The 16686-nt window shown below is 45.3% G+C and overlaps 2 protein-coding genes across 2 annotated transcripts in view; one reads left to right on the plus strand and one right to left on the minus strand.

Annotated features, from left to right (window-relative positions):
- Positions 1 to 16686, plus strand: part of FAM168A (family with sequence similarity 168 member A) — a 438953-nt gene that overhangs the window by 63712 nt on the left and 358555 nt on the right. The gene's annotated exons all lie outside the window — the stretch shown is intronic.
- PLEKHB1 (pleckstrin homology domain containing B1) overlaps positions 1 to 16686 on the minus strand; it is a 145765-nt gene that overhangs the window by 36797 nt on the left and 92282 nt on the right. The gene's annotated exons all lie outside the window — the stretch shown is intronic.

Consider the following 16686-nt stretch of genomic DNA (forward strand, 5'->3'; position numbering starts at 1 on the left):
AATCCTGGTCTTCAGAGTCACAATCCAATACTCAAACCACTGCGCCATGCTGGCTAACAGGTCCTGAACTCTGTGCAACCCAGCCACTTGTTCTTGCTTAATAACATGTCGTTGGGCTCCTCAGAGCATTTGATTTTTTCACCATGATTGACCTTGGCTTTTCCTCACAACCTTCCTAGTGAACATGAGGTACTGTATTGTATTTTGTCTAATATGCTTAACTGTGTCTGATTTCAGCTTTTCTTCCTGCATTTGTGGATTGCAATGACAATCAGACCAAGATCATAACTGTAGAGCTTGGACACTTACCTTTTAGCAGCGCTTAGAGTGGCTGATAGCTGGGTTCTCATTGCAAGGTGCTTATTTCTGCATTTGGAGTAGGAAAAAAAGTTCATTGTAAAGTCGAAGGCTTTCATGGCTGGCATCCATAGTTTTTTGTGGGTTTTTTTGGGCTATGTGACCATCTTCTAGATTAGAACGTGGCCACATAGCCTGGAAAAAGAACCCACAAAAAACGATAGAGAAGTTCATTATTCATTTATTTATATTCCACTTTCTCCCTAAAAATGGGACTCAATAGAGGCCCACAATTTAAAAGAACAATACCAGTATCTTGGAGGTTTTCATGTCTAAACATGAAATTCTTTTATGTTTCCTGTACACCTTATACACATAGCCTTAAGCTAATTTTATAAAATATTTTTAACAATTGTGTGTCGGAAACACAGTTTATGTCCAGTGAACCAGAAGAATGCAAAGGTGCCACTCACTTATCCACTCATGTGGATAGTTTTGGATATTGGAATGTCAGACAAGGAAGACTCAATAATTGGTATAATTTTTAAAAGAGGACTAAAACAGTGTAAATTAAAACTTAAACAGACTCCTGAAGGCCAGTATCAGTACAAACTAAAATGGTGAAGGGTCTGGAAACCATTCCCTATGAGGAACGACTGAGGGAGCTGGGGATGTTTAGCCTGGAGAAGAGAAGGTTAAGAGGTGATATTATAGCCCTGTTTAAATATTTGAAGGGATGTCATATTGAGGAGGAAGCAAGCTTGTTTTCTGCTGCTCCAGAGACTAGAACCTAGAACAATGGATGCAAGCTCCAGGAAAAGAGATTCCAGCTCAACATTATGAGGAACTTCCTGAGAGTAAGGGCTGTTTGACAGTAGAACACACTCCATCCTCGGAGTGTAGTGGAGTCTCCTTCCTTGGAGCTCTTCAAACGCAGGCTGGATGGCCATCTGTCGGGGGATGCTTTGATTTAGATTTCCTGCATGGCAGGGGGTTGGACTGGATGGCCCTTGCGGTCCCTTCCAACTCTACGATTCTATGATTCTATGATCAGATAAAGCAAAACCTATACAAAACCCTCTTCAATATTGGAGTACTGCAGCCACTAAAATTTTTCTCTGTGGTCATGTCTATAAATACTTCCTAAAAGCCTGCAGAAATAAGGCTTCCCCTGTATCCAGCTCTGAGATAGAAATTATTCCCTTTTGGTGTGAGTACAGTATATGACTTTGGGCAAAGCTTGGGGTTAATTCCCCCTCCCTTCATCAATGTGTGTGTCTGTGTGCAGCACTTTCTCTATTTTGAGGCTGCTCATCTGAAGCTAGGTGGATGTCATTTCTCATTATGTCATGCCATTTCACTCCACTCTGTAGCTTCCTTCCCTGGCTCTTCTGCCCCAGACAGTCATGAATATTCATAGAGACTTCCCTCATCCCTTTAGTCTTGTATACTTAGCTGATGGCCTGTTTCTCCCTCCCACCCCCTTTTTAAAGGCCTTTGTCTTAGCATGCCAGAGCAGAAGGCTGTTTAGTGAGCTAATGCTTAGGATCTTAGCCTTACAGTTGAAAACACTGGTGCTCCTTTGAAGACTGGAGTCTTGCTTTATATTTAGAGAACATTCTAAAAATTTAACCATCACTTCCTGCATAAACCTGATATTTGCAAGGAATTTTAATTACTTACATTTTTGTGCACTTCATTACATTTTATTGTGAGTTTCCAGATTGCCCATCCTCTTCTTAATATGCAAGTCACAGCATAGTCTGAACTATTGAATATTCATACATTGGCTGGACTCTGGCATGCTACATCCCACATTCTTAAAACTGTTCAACTTATGAAAGAGGAGAAAACTGTCCTATCTGTTGGTCTTTAAAACACAGCAGATGCTAGTCTTTCTCCCTCCCCCCCCATCAAGGATGGGAGTGTGTGTGTGCTTTCAAGTCAAGAAGAGCCAAGGAAAGTTCTTTACTTGCCTGGAAACCTAGAGTTGGAAGAGACCTCAAGGGCCATCCAGTCCAACTTCATTCTGCCATGCAGGAACTCGCAATCAAAGCAGCCCCGACAGATGGCCATCAAGCCTCTGTTTAGAAACCTCCAAAGATGGAGACTCCACCACACTCTGAGGGAGTGTGTTTTACTGTCCACATAGGTTCTTTCAAACTTACAATTTCGGTTGAGTTTTTGTTTATACTTTGCTTCATAACTAGGTTTACTCTCATGTAATTTCAGATTGGAATTTTGGGGAACTGGGAGGTAAGAGATTTCTTTGAATGCTTCTAATTCTGACTCCCAAAGGAGGAATAGCATCTCAACTGCTGAAAGCTGAGAATAGGAGCATTTTGTACGTACCCCGGGATACGAATTACCCAGGTTACGAATTTTTCGGGTTACGAAAAAATCCCATAGGGATTTATTGTTTCGGCTTACGAAGGTTTTTTCGGGTTACGAAAAAACCTCGGCGCTATTTTCCGCCACCGGAGGGCAGCAGAGAGCTATTTTTCCATTAGCGCCTATGGCAATTCGGCTTACGAAGGTTTTTCGGGTTACGAAATTAGCCGCGGAACGAATTAATTTCGTAACCCGAGGTACCACTGTACCAGTAATTTCTGAACCAGGCCTCAGGACACTTGCAAGTAGCACAGTGGAGTAACATGTCCGAGGAAATTCTGAAGTTTCAGTATCACTGAAATCTGTGTCTTTCTCCAGAAATGGATACTGCTAATAGGTCTGCTGGAAGTGATAGGGCATCCCTGCTACACTAGTCACTTGTGAATTCTTGTCTATTTTCCCATTTGTGCATTTTGCTGGCTTATAGAACAGACTGCTTTTGTATCCTCTTAATGCCTGTATTTTTGGCATCATTTTGTTGGAGGCTTGAGTAACCCAAACCATTTTCAACTGGACTCTGTGTTTTATGGGATGCTGCCGTGGAGAAGGCCACCATAGATGAGCTTCATTTTTTTTAATTTTTGTATTGTTCCAGAAATGGTTTAGATTTAGAAAAAGAATCTTTAAGTAAGAAATTTATTATAACTAGCTTTCCTTGTCCATGCATAGCCTCATAGGTCAATTTTGAAGTATTTTAAAAACTTTATTAGGTAATGAGTAAACAACAACACAAACGAAGTTTGTCGAAGAAACACAATAGGAGTAATCATACATAGTTAAATCATACATAGTTAAGACGGAGCTTCTTGTCTTTCCTCCTAAGCCCACCCTTCAACACTCCTTTTCTGTCTCTGTGGACAACATTTCTATTCAACCAGTCCAGCAAGCGCGCAGTCTTGGCTTTATCTTTGACTCTTCTCTGTCGTGTATCCCTCAGATCCAGACCACAGCCAAGGCTTGTAGATTCTTTTTGTACAATATTGCCAAAATCCGACCATATCTCTCCGCCTCTACTGCCAAGATCCTGGTCCATGCCCTAGTGATCTCACGCCTTGATTACTGTAATGTCCTCCTGGCTGGGCTTCCTCTTTCTCACCTCCGTCCTTTAATCTCTGTTCAGCATTCAGCTGCACGCATTATCACTTCCACCCACCGCTCTGACCACATCTCTCCTGTCTTGGCATCCCTTCACTGGCTCCTCCTCCCTTTCTGCATTCAGTATAAGCTCCCGCTGTCCACGTTTAAAGCCCTCCATGGACTGGCCCCTCCCTACTTATCAGACCTTCTTTCTCCTCACCTTTCCACTCGGGCCCTCCGTTCTGGTAGTCAAGGTCTGCTGTCCCAGCCCAGGATTTCCTCTGTCCCATCCCGGATTCGCCCCTTTTCACTCGCTGCCCCTCACTCCTGGAACCTTCTTCCCCCACGAGCAAGAGCCATCACTTCTTTAACCAGCTTCAAAACGGAGTTGAAAACCATCCTGTTCAGAGAAGCCTTCCCAGGCATTGCATAATTGTCGCTTACTATTTGATGTTCTTGTGGTGCCTGTTTATTGAACCATTTCCTGTATTGCTATGTACTGTATATGCATTATCCTACTTGAGAGTATTTATTTTCCCTGGAAGAAGATTAACCATCCATTATGAAGCCAAGCCCTCCCTCCAGTCCATCTGCCTTGGTCCAGGCCTCGGAGGTAGAGAGGAACTGCTGGACCTCTTACCCTTTCCCTCCACCGCCCCCTTCTCCTTCTGTGTCATGTCTTTTTAGATTGGAAGCCCGAGGGCAGGGATCCGTCTAACTAAAAAGATTGCATGTAGAGCACTGTGTAAATTTATAGCGCTTCATAAATAAAGGTTAATAATAATAATAATAATAATAATAATAATAATAATAATAATAATATTTACATAGTCTGAAGCTACTAAAGTTAGGAAGAGTGTGAGTCCTCTTATGATCATTCAGAAAGGCTCCGCTCTGGGCCCACAACAAACTCCAACTCCCAGAATTCCATAGCCTTGAGCCAGGGCAGTTAAAGCGGTGCCAGACTGGGTTATTTCTCCAGTGTGGATGCAGCCCAAGTTTGTTCAAATATTCAGTGAAATGGACCAAATTACTATCAAGTTGTTTTGTTTTTAATCTCAACCTTAATGAGTCTAATTTTTGCTATGAGCTCTTAATAGCTAGCATAATAACAGCTCTTTCAGCCACAAGTGAACTTCTCCCTTTCAAATAAGTTGTTGTACATTGTGTTGTAGTCGTGCTGCTCAGTATGGACAACAAGCCCACACAGCTGTATTCTGGCCTGGAGTTGCTTGAAGATCCATGATGAATTTAAATTTGAGCCCAGATGGTGTGAGAAATTGTCAGTCATGACTGTTCGGTGTGTTTGCCAAAAAGCTCACTATTGAGCACAGGAACCATTGAGAAAATTACCGCAGCAGAAGTTTGTACTCTGCTAGCAGTACATCTTGTTCCCGGCTGCTTGCATCCTTGTGGGCAGTAGTTCTATACTAGAAATAACTTTCTTAGCTTTCAGTGCTAGGAAATATATTTCAGAAATATAGTCCTGAATTCAATTATGTAGTCACTTAACATGAAGTTTTCCATGGATGTTACATTATACATGTGTGTATTTTATTAGACAGTCTGTGGCCTTTCATTTGGAGTATTTGTGTACAGTGCATACTAGACAGTAATCAAAGATCACTTGTATTCTTTGTTTTATAAATCTTTGTTTTGAGACTGACATTTTAAGATGTCACTGGTAGATACAAAAGACTCAGGAGATCAAGCTCTTGTATCTATGAGCCAGCCATCATATTAGCTTGCCAGAAGAGGGAGCTACTGGCTCACTTGGTACCATATTGAGTGTCATCAGGACAGTTGGCTAGAAGTTAGCAGATCTAGGGCAACTGACTCTTGTGTTTTTCAGGTGATGCAAGAAGCCAGTCCTTAGACTTTGGCCAGACTGGTCACTTTGAACTACGTGTCTCTGGCCTGAAGTCCAGGCTGCTATCTCATTGCTCGTACTTCCGTTTCATCTCATTTGCCTACTTTGCCTTGCCTCCTGAGTTGCCCTATATGTTAGTGATCAGGATTTGAGTGCCCTTTGTACATGTGCCTCCAGAAAACTGGCTCCTCCTTCCTAATGTGAAGGAACACCATTCCTTCAGGACAGCCAGACTTTGCCTTACCAATGCATCTAATCTTGTCAAAAAGCATTAAACATTTTTAATACAGCTAGGCTTCTGTATGATACATAACTCGGCAGTATGTTTGTTTGTATGCATGCTCCATCCTGCTTTGTCTCCCCATTGAAGTACAGTGGACCCTTGTTATCCGCTGGGGTTTGGTTCCAAGATCCTCCGTGGATAACAAAATCCGTGGATGCTCAAGTCCCATTAAATATAATGACACAGCAAAATGGTGTCCCTTTTAAAAAATGGAAAATTGAGGTTTGATATTTGAAATTTATACATTTTTTGAACATTTTCAAACTATGGATGCTTGAATCTATGTATAAAAAATCCGTGTATAAGAAGGGCTGACTGTACCTGGCTAGACTAACAACTATGTTAGTCTTTCAGAGACATAGCTGTGTTAGTCTGGAATATGGGTATGCAAAGGGACCTTTTAGCACATTTGAGTCTAACTGTGTAGAAGAAGTTGTAGTACAGTGCGCCCGCGTCATACACGGGTGCGCTTTACGTGGCTTTCAACATACGCTGAAAGCCGCACAAGGAGGAAGGGGTGGGGATGAATGGGGCGCATGCCCATGGCGTGTGCGCACCGCTGTGCTGCTGCGTGCATGAGCCCCATTCATTTAAATGGGGCTCAAGCATAGGCGGTGTTAGTTTTACACGGGGGAGTCCCAAACGGATCCCTCGTGTAAACAAAGGGCGAACTGTATATGTTTTTGTAGACTTGGTCTACTTCCTCAGATGGGCACAAAAGAGTGGTCTGAGTCCAGTTCATCCAGAACAGTGGTTCTCAACCATCCTAATGCCGCAACCCTTTAATACAGTTTCTCATGTTGTGGTGACCTCTAACCATAAACCGGATAGAAGAGCAGTGTCTCAGTTCCTAAGACCATAGGAAATATATGTTTTCCGATGGTCTTAGGCAACCCCTGTAAAAGGGTTGTTTGATCCCCAAAGAGGTCGCAACCCACAGGTTGAGAATCGCTGGTCCAGAAGCTGGTCAGAACCCCGCTGTCTTCACGGCCCGCTGCCAAAGTGGGCTGTGGACACAGGGGCTGACCGGCGCTGCCAGGAGTCAGATTATCCCAGTTCCTTTTTTCTCCGGTCTGAAGAACTGGAGTGTAGCTTCCAGCTACTTTCAAGTTGTGCGTTGTTTAACCGGCACACCTCCAAATCAGCTGGAAGCTCTTTCATTTGGCCCATCTGTTTCACCCCCAAGTCTGCGAAAGCTTATACTACAACATCTTCTACATAGTTTCAAAGGTGCTACAAGATCCCATTGCATATGTAAGTCTTCGTTTGCTTAATTCATTGAATCCCATTGTGGGAGAAAGTTGGGATATAAACTCTAGAAACAAATAAATTAAAAATTGTTTGAAATGCGGTTTTGTTGGTTTTTTTGTACTGTATTTTGTGCAGAATCATGACTAGATTCTTCCTACAAGTACTGCTATGCCTTAAACCACTGGTCCTCAGACTGTGCTCTTTAAGGGATTTTGGACTCCAGCTCACAGAATCGCAGACGATTGGCCAACCTGTCTGAGGCTTCTGGGAGCTGAAGTCCAAAATTTCTTAAAGGGCACAGTTTGGGGACCACTGCCTTAAAATTTACTGCAGCCATACACTCCTTAGAAGTTGGGAAGGAAGGTTAATTCCAAGTAGTGTCCTCAGTGCTCTCAGTGGGCTCTCATTAGGAATAAAATGTCCAGAGTAAGGAGAACATAGTTTTAGCCCTGGAGGCCAGCTGTCTAGCTGTCTAATAAAGTTAGCATCATTGGGCAATAAGGAATAGCACTTAGGCATCACAGGTTCTCCACATTGAACATTATATAAAACTATGCTTATATGTTGTGTATAGAATACAAGCACTATTAGTGTGGAATCTCTGTTATAACTTGTAATAGAGAGAGAGGTGAAATCCATGGGGGTAGTTAGACTATTGCTTGGTGGTCTTGTTTGTGAGAGCTCAGTACAGCAAATCATTTGCAATACTTAATGCTTTTTAGTATAGCGTCCTGTGGAAGAAAAACACCTTATTTTCTCTGGGAGTGGGGAAAAATGCTGTACATGTTTTCTTAAGAGTTAAGCTGGCACCATCACCTCTGCTCATCACTGTTAATAAAACTCTGGCTGATTCTACCTGGCAGCAAATAGATTCTAATATTTCATAGACAAGAGGATGAAAACTCTTTCCCTCCCTCTGCAGCCTGGTAGGTTTTGCATCTGAACCTCTCTGTCATTTCCCCCGTGCCTCATTATAGCAAGAATAGCTCTTACAGTTCTGGCAATCTCTTCTATTCAGCTGGCAAAGAAGAATTGCAGAAGTTTCTTGCCAGCCTATTTGCAGGGGGCTGTGGAGTGGCCAGTTCAGTTCTCAAATATTCTGTGCAGTGGAATAATGTCTTAAGCCTGCTTTCCCCAACTGGTGCAAGAGTTGGAAGACTGTTTTAAAAATTAAATAAAATAGATCTAGATTTCTCCATTGAACACCAGACATGGAATCTGTGTCTCTGAACAGGATGAATTGTACATCTGTCTATACAAAGAGCCAGTGTGAGGTAGTACTGTACAGAAAGTGTTGGACTTGGAGCAGAGCGAAATGGCTTAAAATCTCTGTGCAACTGTGAAGGTCACTGGGTAACAATGTGCCAAAACCATCTTCTAGCCTCTGTCACAAGATTGCTAAAATGGTGGGATAATAATAATAATTAATAATAATTTAATTTATTTGTATACCGCTATTCCAGGGATCACAGCAGTGTACAACAGCAAGTAAAACATACATCATATCATAAAAATACAACAATTAACAATTAAAAAACAATTAAAACCCTACAAAACAACCCCATACAAATGGCTGGATAGATGGAATCTGCCAATTACATTGCCAGGGGAGAAAAGATGACAACAGGCTCATGGGAGAAAAGCCTGGTGAAATAAAAAGGTCTTCAGGTTCTACTTAAAACCATCAAGGGTGGTGACTGTACGGAGCTCATGGGGGAGAGAGTTCCAGAGCTGAGGGGCCGAAACTGAACATGCCCTCCTAAACGAACTAAATCGAGCATCTGGAACTCTCAAAAGATGTTTCCCACCCGACCTGAGAGTGCGGGGCGGACTGTATGGAGAGAGGCGGTCCTCCAAGTACCCTGGGCCCAAGCCATTTAGGGCTTTATAGGTAATAACCAACACCTTGTATTCGGCCCGGAAGCGAATAGGCAGCCAATGGAGATCTTTCAATACTGGTGTTATATGGCTGGCCCTGGAACATCCAGTAACCAGCCTAGCAGCCATATTCTGCACTAATTGAAGCTTCCGAGTTTGGTACAAGGGTTGCCCCATGTAAAGCGCATTACAGAAATCCAACCGAGAGGTTACCAGAGCATGTACCACGGTTTCAAGGTCCCCCCGGCCCAGGAAGGCACGCAGCTGGCGTATCAGCCGAAGCTGATAACAAGTGCTCCTGACCGCCGCATCCACCTGAGATGTTAGGTGGAGTGACGAGTCCAGAAGCACTCCCAGACTGCGAGCAGAGTCCTTCACGGGGAGCGTGACCCCATTCAGGACAGGTGGAAAAATTTCCTTATCCGGGCCAGGGGAGCCTATCACCAGTACTTCCGTTTTCTCTGGATTCAAGCTGAGTCTGTTTTCCCTCATCCAGCCCATTACCGACTCCATTTAGGCATTTAGGGGAGAGATGCCATCCCTAGTCACTGCATCAGTCGGAGACACAGAGAAGACTATTTGGGTGTCATCAGCGTACTGATAACACCGCGCCCCGTGTCTCCAGATGATCTTTCCCAGCGGCTTCATGTAAATGTTAAATAGCATAGGGGACAAAATCGCTCCCTGAGGGACCCCAGATGTAAGGGCCCTCCTATCGGAGCGACAGTCCCCCAGCTCCACCATCTGGAATCTACCCGAGAGGTAGGAACGGAACCACTGCAGAGCAGTGCCCCCAATTCCCAACTCCCCCAGGCGTTCCAGAAGGATACCATGGTCGGTATCGAAGGCCGCTGAGATGTCCAAGAGCACTAACAGGGACACGCTCCCCCTGTCCATGCCCAGACGGAGATCATCAACTAAGGCAACCATAGCAGTCTCAACTCCATAGCCCGCCCGGAAGCCAGTTTGAAATGGGTCCAGATAATCCGTCTCATCCAAGATCTCCTGAAGCTGAAAGGCAACTGCCCTCTCGATCACCTTCCCTAAAAATGGCAGCAGCGAGACAGGCCGATAATTATTCCAAATTAGGGGGTCAAGGGAGGGCTTTTTCAACAAAGGTTTTACAATGGCCGTCTTCAAAGTAGATGGAAACTGCCCATCCCTGAAGGATGAATTAATAATACGGTGTAACAAGTTTGTTACAACCGTTCCCCCTTGAGCTGTCAACCACGAAGGACAGGGATCGAGAGAGCAAATCGTCTTCCTAACGCATCGAAGAATCTTGTCCACATCCTCGGTACAGACAGACTCAAAGTGATCCAATTTAACCAAGTCCACGGAAGCTCCGGATGCCTCTACTCTAGATTCTGAACTAACACTGGCGTCGAGATCAGCCCTTATCCGAGAGGTTTTATCCGCGAAGAAGTTGTTAAAGTCATCGCAGCAGGCTTTAGATGGTTCTAAAATAGGGTTCAGGGGAGGAGGGAGTTGAGTAAGCTCCCTCACTACCCTGAACAGCTCTGCCGGACGCGACTCTGCGGACGCAATACGCGCAGAAAAGAATGAATTCTTCGCTGCGATTATCGCCACTCCATAGTCCTCCAAAAGAGAATCTAGGAGTGCCTTGTCGGCTAAGTGCTGATGTCTCCTCCATTTGCGCTCTAGTCGTCACAAAACCCGCTTCCTAGCCCAAAGATCTTCCGTATACCAGGGCCATTTTTTGGAAGCAGGTCTGAGAGGACGCTTGGGAGCGATACTGTGTATAGCCCTGGAGAGATCAGTATCCCAGATGTTAGTCAGGGCATCAACAGAATCGCCGTCAGATCCAACCATAAACCCCTCTAAGGCTTCTTGGAACCTTTTGGGTTCCATCAGCTTTTGAGGGTGGACCATCCGAATAGGTCCGCCACCCCCGGGAGGGATCCGGGTAGAAGCCTTGATACTAGCCTCGACCAGGAAATGGTCCGTCCATGACAAGGGAGAGACATTAGTAACCTCTGCCCATGGAGTCTCCATATCCGTACAGAAGAGAACGTCGAGTGTATTACCAGCCGAATGCGTGGGCCCTGAGACTAATTGGGACAGGCCCATGGCTGTCATGGTAAGCCATGAACTCCCGAGCTGCACCTGTTGGACCATGGCTGGCCTCAAAGGGGATGTTGAGGTCCCCCAGGACAAGAAGCCTGGGGGATTCCAACACCAGCTCCGAGACCAGCTGTGTCAGCTCGGCCAGAGAGTCTGTTAGCACACGAGGTGTCCGGTAGACCAACAGAATCCCCAAACTGTCCCTGGCCTTCAGGGTCAGGTAAATACACTCAATGTAGTCAGTCTGACGCAGATGGCTCCTGGTCAAGGAAAGAGTGTTCTTATAGATCAAGGCAACACCCCCCCCCCACCTAACCTGCACTGGTCCTTAACTGAGTACCCAGCTGGAAGGGCCTGAGCTCACACCACATCACTTTCAGTCCCAAGCCAGGTCTCAGTGATGCATGCCAGGTCACAACACTTCTCCTCCAGTAGATCATACATTATGTGGGTCTTATTCCTTATGGACCTGGCATTGCAAAGGAGCAGAGACAGGGTTTGTGGTACGGTTGGATTGACCCACAGATCTCTGTGGTTAGGAGAGTGGATGGAAGGAGAGATAGATATTAAACATCGATCACGCCTTCCCTTCCAATACGACTCCTCTCTCCTACCGCTATATCTCCCCCTGCCCCACACTACTCTAATAGGAACTCCGGAAACAGCAGGACAGTCACCCATCCCTTCACCACGCTGAATACCATCCATGACCCAAAAAACCCCACACAGCAAAACAAAAAGGCTGCAGCAGAGGAAGACAACTCGACACGTCATTCTCCTGCTGCGCACACAGCCACTCAGATCCTGCCCCAGGCCTCCTGCGATGATATACAGATGCGCAGATGCGGCGCTGGCAAACAGAGTCGGTTGGCTCCAAAGCCTTGGGCAGATGCACAGCTGTGCAGGTCCTACAATGCCCAAGGAGCAGCCCGGCAGCAGCAACAGCACAGCGTCCCTCGGGGCCTTGGAGGGGGCGGGACACACATGGATGTCATTGGTTTGCAAGGGATGTTTTGTAACCATACCAGAGCACAAAGGAAATACTTAAAATGTTCAGATTTAGCGAGTGCATACTGCATTTTCCCATTCCCCACTCCACTCTCCTGCTTGCCACTTGGTCACAAAATCTGGGGACTGTTGTATTTCCTACACCAATGCTTTAAAACAACAAAAAATCATTTAAAACCACTCATCTGGTCCAAAAGACACTGCAGAAATAATCCAGTTTGAGACTGATTTGACTGCCCTGGCTCACTGCTAGGGAATTCTGGGAACTGCAGTTTTGTCAGACATTTAGTTTTCTAAGTCAGAGAGCTCTAGTACCACAATAAACTACAATTTCCCAGATTTCCTAGCACTGTATGTATGTATCTTGTCTTAAATCTTATGTGTAAGTTACCTTAGGTCCCATTTTGGAGAATGGCAGGGCATTAATAAATTAGTTGAAGGGGGAGATGGAGAGTTCACAACGAGAAGGCAGAAGAAAGCTTGTCTCCTTTGGGTAGGTGTGGCATTTCTGGATGGTTGTGTGAAAGAAGGGGAGATAGAATGGGATAAAAGAGAGAAAGAAAAGGGCTTCCCTTCCACTTTTGGGTCTGGCCCCAACTCTCTCTCTGGCCATTCATATAATGGTTGTTGCTGATGACATGAACATCCTGCCATTTCTTGTGTCTGATTAAATGGAATGGCAGTCCCCGAAAGCTTATGCAATAATGACTTTGCACATTGCCCAACTCTCTGATTCTATGATTTTCAGGGTACCATAAAACTCTTTGTTTTACTGAAGTTTGAAATGTACTAATGACATTGTCAGACGTTCACCGATGTCAGTGTGCTCCAGAATTTCCACTGCAAAATATCATAGGTGATTAGGGCGGTTTGTTGTTGCTTGCCATCAGGACGACTTTGACTTATGGTGACCCTACAAATGAAAGAATTCCAGGAGCCCTATTTGTTAACAGTACAGCTCAAGTCTTGCAAACTCAGCTTGGGTCTCCTTGATTGACTCATCCCACCAGTCGTGAGGTTAGGCTGGTAGGAGATGCCAGTAAAAAGGTGTCAGGTTGATTCGTCAAGTCTACTTCAACTTACTGTAATCCAGTTCTTCTCAAATAGTGGGGCGGGCCCCCCAGGGGGGGGGGCGTGAGGCTCCGTAAAGGTATGTTATGCAGAGGTGTACTTATAACAATTTTATAGACAAATAATACTATTTACAGTCGCGCGAAATGTTTTCTTCTTCCTAGGGGGGCATGACAGAAAATAATTGAGAAGCACTGCATGAGGGGTTTCTAAGAGACCCTGTTATTAACAGCCCTGCTCAGGACTTGCAAACCCAGTGCTATGGTTTATTTCAGGGGTAGGCAGCCTTTTTGAGCCAGGGGCCGGGTTGCTGTCCCTCAGACAACTGGGGGGTCGAAGCCGGGGGGGGTGGAGCTTCCACCCTCCGGGGGCGGGGGGGCGTGCCGGGCTGGAGCTTCCACCCCTCGGGGGCCAGGCCTCCTCCTCTTTGCCGGCCCCTGACGGGGCCCCAGGCCCCGTCAGAGGCCAGCAAAAAAGCCGGCGGGGGCCACCACTGCTGGAAGCCTCCTCCTCTTTGCCAGCCCCTTTGCCGTCGCTGGGGCCCTCCAAGAGGGCTCCGGTGGCCGCAGTGGGCCTCTTAGAGGCCGCCGCCATTGGCGGCGAAGTCTCGCGTGACCTTTCCTGTGGTCGCGTGAGACTTCGCCTCTAGGCCACCTCCATTTTGTTTTGCAAAATGGCGGCGAAGTCTCACGTGATGACATGAAAGGTCGCGCGAGACTTCGCCGCCATTTTGAGAAATAAAATGGCGGCGCCCAGAGCGGCAAAATGCCGCAATCAGCGGCGGCAGGAGTGAGCAGGGGCCGGCTGAAAGGCCTCCGTGGGCCGTATCCGACCCGCAGGCCGGAGGTTGCCAACCCCTGGTTTATTTTATTGATTCAAGAAATCTGTAGTGGGATCTTTCTCTTTTCCTACCAGCTTCAACCTTTGTCGTCTTCTCCAGTGTGAGTTGTGTCTTCGCGTGATTATGTGCAAGGCATGACAGTCTCTATTTAGTTATTTATAATAGGCCATTGGCTAATATTATTCCATACATGCTAGGGCTTTATACAGCTGCATCATGTTAGATCTTTAGATTGTAAGCCTGAGGGCAGGGAACTGTTTAATTTACCAATTTGTAAGCTGCTCTTGAAGAAAAGCAGGGTATCAGTACTCTGAATGAACAAATGTTACATGTATTTATGTGCAGAAATGAAAGGGGACTGCATGTCAAGATTCTTGCTCTTAAAAATAATAAATTATAGTAGGAGAGGAAGAAGGAAATAGCAGGTTCTTGGTTCTCAACAGACCCTGATTTTTACACTGCCTCATCTTATGCTGTCTCAAGGCAATTTTTTTTTCTTTTGCACCCTCACTATCTCTGCCTGATCTGTCTTCAGCAGACACCTTGTGCAGATTGCTCTGGCTGATTATGCAACCTCTATTGACTTCATTTGCAGTGAAGAGCATTTGCAAGCTCTTCAACAGCCAATAAACTTGGCTGCAGGAATAGGAAGGAGAAGAAGGGAATCTTCATGCAGACAGCTTTGTGTCCTTTGCCAGCTCATTGGCAAGCTGCTGCCTACAGAGCAGCTGAAATGAAATGGCTAGAGACCTCAAAGGAAATTATACCTTGTGATGTTTGCCTTCCCAAGATGGGACTCGCAATTCCTAGTCTTGAATGCCTGTCATTCTCACCCTAGCCCAAGGTCTCCCCTTCAGAATTCCTCCTTGGATTTGGGGTCACTGGGTCTCCAGGTGATCTCACTGTGTGTGTGTGTGTGTGGTTAGCTTTGTGTTCTTTATGGTAAGCATGACCACTCCTGGATTTAAATTGAAGAGGACAGTCTGAGTCAGAGTTAACCAAAATAACAAGGTAATTACAGTGAAACTTCCACATTTGCTGGGGTTAGGGGGACAGGACTCCTGTGAAAGTAGAAAAGCCACAAATAAAACAAAACACTATTTTTTTTATCCCAAGAGAACACCTGTCTAGGAGTCTCTAGGTCTTCCAGGGCAATTCTGTGGTCAAGAGCTGCCAGAGGTTGACCATGAAGTTGCACAGGAGGACCTACAAATGCCTAGAAAAGTGTTCTGTCTAGGACCTGGAGTTTCCTAGAGAGAACATATTAATCAAATCCATGAATAAACAAATTCGCAAACGTCAAAGCCACAGATGTGGAAGGCCAACTGTAATGTGTTTTATTATATCCTGTAGAAAAGTAAATGCTTTTACAAATTCCAGTTCTTAGTTTCCAGACATACAACAATAGTCAACCTGAGTTATGTCAGACCTTTTATTTCGCTAAATTCAGACACCCAGGGCCCATTTACTCCCAACTGATTCTCCCCTTTGCTTTTACCAACTTTCTACGCTCAACCATCAACCTTTCTGAGGCTGCATCTGTACTGCAGAAATAATGCAGATTGATACCACTTTAACTGCCACAGTGCAGTGTTATGGAATTCTGGGAACTGTAGTTCCATGAGTCATTTAGCTTTCCTTGTCAGAAGCTCTAGTGCCACAACAAACCATAAACCCCAAAATCCCATATCATAGAGCCATGGCAGTAAAAGAGGTGGCAGTATTATTTCTGCAGTAGGATGCAGCCCTAATCTCCTCTGACACACACTCCTGCTTTTTATACTTTCTGATCCGCCTGTAGCCTCCCAGTCACAGTCTCTCTGAATTGTGATTGGCTGCCTTGAAGCCAGGTGTGCCTAGCCCCGCCTTCACACACCTGCATTTGCTTTTTGGGACCCTTGTGCCTGCAGAACAACACTGATTTAAGTTTCTTATTATACATGTGAAATATTGAGAACCAAAAAAAGATTGCAATAACAAGCCGTAGCCATATACAGCATGAAAAATGTGTGAAAGAGTAGATGTCTTTCTAGAAAAATGCTCTGTGTTGCTGCCCTTCCTTACTCCTGCCTCTGCACTTGAGATGCCATCCTCTTGTGTGCTAGGTGTATAGAAAGGCCTTTTGCATTTGGTCCTTTAGGAAAAGGAAGTATGTGTGTAAAATGACAGTGACCGGAGATATAGAGGACCGATGCTTTTTTTAAGCATCCATTAAGAAGCCAAGCCCTTCCTCCAGTCCATCTGCCTTGGTCCAGGCCTCGGAGGTGGGGAAGATCTGCTGGACCTGATCCCATTCCCCACCACCACTCCCTTCTCCTTTTGTGTCGTGTCTTCTTAGATTGTAAGCCTGAGGGCAGGGAACCGTCTAACTAAAAGATTGTATGTACAGCGCTGTGTAAATTTACAGCGCTATATAAATAAAGGTTAATAATAATAATAATATCATGAAATGAAGTTCACTTGTCACTCCCTAATGTCACCAGGTCCTATCTCATCTTGGAAGTTAGGTAGAATCAGCCCCGGTTAGTACTTGGATGGGAGGTGCTGTGGGCTATGTTTTAGAGGAAGAAACTGGCAAAATCGCCTCTGAGTATTCCTTGCCTGAGAAAACCCTGTGAAATTCATGAGGTTGCC

Source organism: Sceloporus undulatus, chromosome 3 (assembly GCF_019175285.1).
Source record: "Sceloporus undulatus isolate JIND9_A2432 ecotype Alabama chromosome 3, SceUnd_v1.1, whole genome shotgun sequence".
Lineage (NCBI taxonomy): Eukaryota > Metazoa > Chordata > Lepidosauria > Squamata > Phrynosomatidae > Sceloporus > Sceloporus undulatus.